General features: G+C 33.3%; 1 long non-coding RNA gene across 1 annotated transcript in view; it reads right to left on the reverse strand.

Annotated features, from left to right (window-relative positions):
• Window positions 1-589: 589 nt before the first annotated feature.
• Window positions 590-4,233, reverse strand: part of LOC111742254 — an 18,624-nt gene continuing 14,980 nt past the window's right edge. The window contains exon 3 of the long non-coding RNA XR_002781238.1: window positions 590-710. This is a non-coding gene — a long non-coding RNA (uncharacterized LOC111742254). The remainder of the gene's footprint in view (window positions 711-4,233) is intronic.

Below are 4,233 nucleotides of genomic sequence, written 5' to 3' on the forward strand. Positions count from 1 at the left end.
ATATTTTTCTAAGTACCAATCCATTTCTTCTAGGTTATTAAATTTGGTGCTATACACTTTTTCATAGTATTCTTGTATGATCCTTTGTATTTCTGCAATGTCAGTCCTAATTTCCCCTCTTTCATCCCTGATTTTATTTATGTCCTTTCTCTTTTTTCTTTAGTGAGTCTAGCCATGGGTTTATCATTTTTATTAACCTTCTCAAAGAACAAGCTCTTTGTTGCATTTATTTTTTTCTATTTTTTTTGTTGTTTTCAGTTTCATTTATTTCTGCTCTAATTTTGATTCTTTCCTTCTGCTGACTTAGGCTTCATTTGTTCTTCCTTTTCTAGTTTTCTAAGATGAAGCATTAGATTATTTGGGCTCGTTCTTGTTTTTAGAGCTAGGCCTGTCATGATATGAACTTTCCTCTTATGACTACTTTTGCCATGTCTCAAAAGTTTTGACATGTTGTGCTTTCGTTATCATTCATTTCTATGTATCTCTTGATCTTTTCTTTTATTTCTTCCCTGACCTGGGTATTCTTCAGTACCATGTTGTTTAATCTCCAAGTATTTGTGGTTCTTCCTGAGTTCTTTTTGCAGTTGATCTCTAGTTTCAAAGCATTATGATCAGAAAATATGGTTAGTATGATTTCAATCCTTTTATATTTGTTGAGGGCTATCTCTTTGTCCCAGTATATGGTTGATCTTGAGAATGTTCCATGTGCACTAGAGAAGAATGAATAAGCAGTTGTTTTGGGACAGAAGGCTCTGTAATTGTCAATTACATCCAGTTGGTCTAATATGTCATTTAAGGATGTTATTTCCATATTGATTTTCTGTTTGGATGATCTGTCCATATCTGACAGTGGTGTATTTAGGTCCCCTATTACAATAATGTTTTGGTCTGATTCTCTCTTTAGTTCTCTTAGTAATTACTTTACATATTTCAGGGCTCCCCGATTGGGAGCACAGATATTAATAAATGTTATGTCTTCTTGGTGCATGATTCCCTTTATCATTATGAAGTATCTTTCAATATCTTTATCTTTTTTTAGTTTGAAGACTATTTTACCTGATATTTGTACCACTACTCCCGCTTTTTTCTGAATGCCATTTGCTTGAAATATCATTTTCCACCCTTTCACTTTGAGTCTATATTTGTCTTTGGAACTGAGATGTGTCTCCTAGAGGCAGCATATGGTTGAGTTTGTTTTTTGATCCATTCTGCAACTCTGACTTTTTATTGGTGTATTCAGTCCATTTACATTTAGGGTATTATTGAAATATTAGGTCTTCTTATAGCCATTTTATCTTTTGCTTTCTGGTAGCTCAGTGTTTCCATTGCTTCCTTTTACCTGTATTTGTTTTCTTTATTTTAATTGGCTCTTGTAGGTTTTCCCTCTAGTCCTTCTTGTTTTATGTTATATACTTCAGCTCTGAATCTTTAGCATGTGGTTACGAGTATATATATATGTATGTATGTATGTGTGTACATACATACACACATACATACAGTTGTCTATTTTCTTCTGTGCATGCCTTATCTCTATTGCCCTTTGCGAATTTGGATCTTTGAATCCCCCGCTTTTCAGTCATTATTATCTCAATTTATCCCTATGTATGCTGAACGTTCATTGCTATCTTGCTATAGCAATTCTCTTCTTATTTAAGCTACTAATACGCTGTTCTTAGTAAGGGTTGCATTTCTCTGTTTCTATTTGCCTGCTAGTCACTTTACTCCTAATTATTTTTTTGTCATTTTGTTTTAGGCCATTTTTTTCTTAATTACTAGTTTTAATCCATATAATTTTGATATACCTTGGTGTGAATATGTGTATATGTATAGGTACAGGGGTGTGTGTGTATGTGTGTGAATGCACATGCGTGGTGTGTGTATCCTGTTTGGATTCACTGAATTCTTGGGTCTCTGATATTTTTTTCATCACATTTGAATGTTGTAGGGCCTTATTTATTGTTTATTATTAGTATTGTTGTTGTTATCAAAATATTTCTTCCTAGCTCCCCTCTTTCTGTGATTCAAATTTCACATGTTAAGAAATATGATAATGTCCCATAGGCCACTGACATGCTGTTAAATTTTTTTCGGTCTTTTTATTCCCTGTGTTTCATTTTGGATGGTTTCTAATGCTGTGTCATAATGTTCACTGGTCATTTATTCTGCAGCTTATGACCTGTTATTAACCGCATCTTGTGAAATTTTAAGTTTGGCTATTATGTTTTTTATCTCTAAATGTTCCAACTTACTTTTGAATATTTCATTTTTTTAATTTTTGTGAATATGGAACAATAACTTTCCAATGTTTTTATCTGACAAATGCCATCATTTTGTCATTTCTTCAATTGTTTCTACTGATTTTTTTCTATTCATTATGAATCACTTTTCTTCACATACCTATACTTTTTCTTTAAACATCTCCTTGTCTCTTAAATCAGCCAGACTCACAGACTCATCATGGATTCTCCTTTTTTGTGTTGCCATTTGAAACTACCTTCAAACAGTAAGCCTGCTCAAAAGTAGAGCCCGACTATTTGTTTCTCATTTCAGGGATCTCAACTCTGTGCTGTCTGGTGTCCAATGTCTGAAAATGTCTGGTTTCACTTTGTTTCCTTTTTTCCCACTTTTTTCCTTGGGAATGGTAATTCCGTATCATTTATTTCTTTATAGCCAGAAGCAAAAGTTTACATTTTTAAAAATTCAGCACCAATAGTAAATATTTTTGTCTGTTCTGTAAGTTAGTTCTTGAACTTGGCTACAAATAACAAAAAACCTAAGCTATAATGACTTAACTGAAAAGAGATTCTTTTTACACATAAGACCTGAGATAGGTAATGCAATTCTGTTATGGCAGGCCCATGATGCCAACACACACAAAAAAGTAGTCTCCATAGAAAGTGATATTACTACTCTCAATTTTATTGCTATCTTGTGAAGGAAAAATGGTTGTTTTACCTTCATCTTTGTATCTGTGTTCCAGGAAATAAAGGGAAGAGACAGATGAATCTGCTTCTAACTGGAAACGTTCTCACATCTCATTGACCAAAATTACTTCACTTATCTACCCTTTGGGATTTGGAAAAGCTGGGAGCTATAGATGATTGAAATCTGGAATGTTGTCACCATTCCCATCACTCCCATATCTAAAGGAAGCATGTGGAAGCCATGCTTTATTAAATATTTACCACATTTGCAATAGGTAGATTGTATTCCAGAATATAGAAATACTATAATAATTGATTCCCTGCTATTCAACATTTAGATGCCATCTCAGCTGCATGGGTTTTTTTTGTTTGTTTGTTTGTTTTTTAAAGAAAGCAGCAAGTACAGGTGGTTTATATAAACTCATCGATTGTCAGGAAATAAGAAGCCATAGTGAAAATGAGAATAAAAGCTAAATTATATAAATATAGATTATAGATTAAATAGTCAACACACTTAATTCTCATCAGGTAAATGAAGATATTAAAAATCATATCATTTTAAAAGTCCCAGGCAATCCTAGACTATAATAGAGTATACTTTCTACATGATATGTGCCAAATTGCACAAATGTAAATCATAGAACCAGTGAACCATTGAAGCTAGCAGTTCATATATAAGTGGCTTATCGATGCAAACAGTTACTGACTATACAAATAAATAGAGATAGCAAACTCATTGGTATGTGTCGGATTTTTAGAGGTTCCATAATCTCTTTCTTGTTGACTACATTTCTTAGTACTATTTGTAATGAGAAACTTAAGTGGTATACTTGTACATAAAAATCCAGAGACTACAATTATGCAATGAGAATGAACATCTTAAAATCACGATAAAGTAGATGGGAATTAAGTACTAATCGAATCAACTTCAAACTTCTCTGAGGTTCAGAAATCAAAACCAGATTAGAGAACCTAGTAAGCACTATAAACTCTTTTCTATCCTGCACAGACTTCCTGCACAAATCTGAGGGATGAGAAAGTTGCAGCATTACCTTATAGTGCCTGTTACAAAACAGCACTTGGCTAAAATAAAATGAGTCATCTTTATGGAAGGAAACTTACAGAGGCTTCAGACATGCTGTTTGCAATACAAAATGTTTAAAACAAATAGAATATACTGACTTCCACTATACTTGGTGTTGCACATTCAGATTCAGTATTAATGCTTGTTGTGGGTCAAATGACACCGCTTGTGTATATTTTGATGTGTGCTCAAAGCCATATCCTTTGGAGTGACAAACTTACTTCC

Source organism: Pteropus vampyrus, unplaced genomic scaffold (assembly GCF_000151845.1).
Source record: "Pteropus vampyrus isolate Shadow unplaced genomic scaffold, Pvam_2.0 Scaffold4, whole genome shotgun sequence".
Lineage (NCBI taxonomy): Eukaryota > Metazoa > Chordata > Mammalia > Chiroptera > Pteropodidae > Pteropus > Pteropus vampyrus.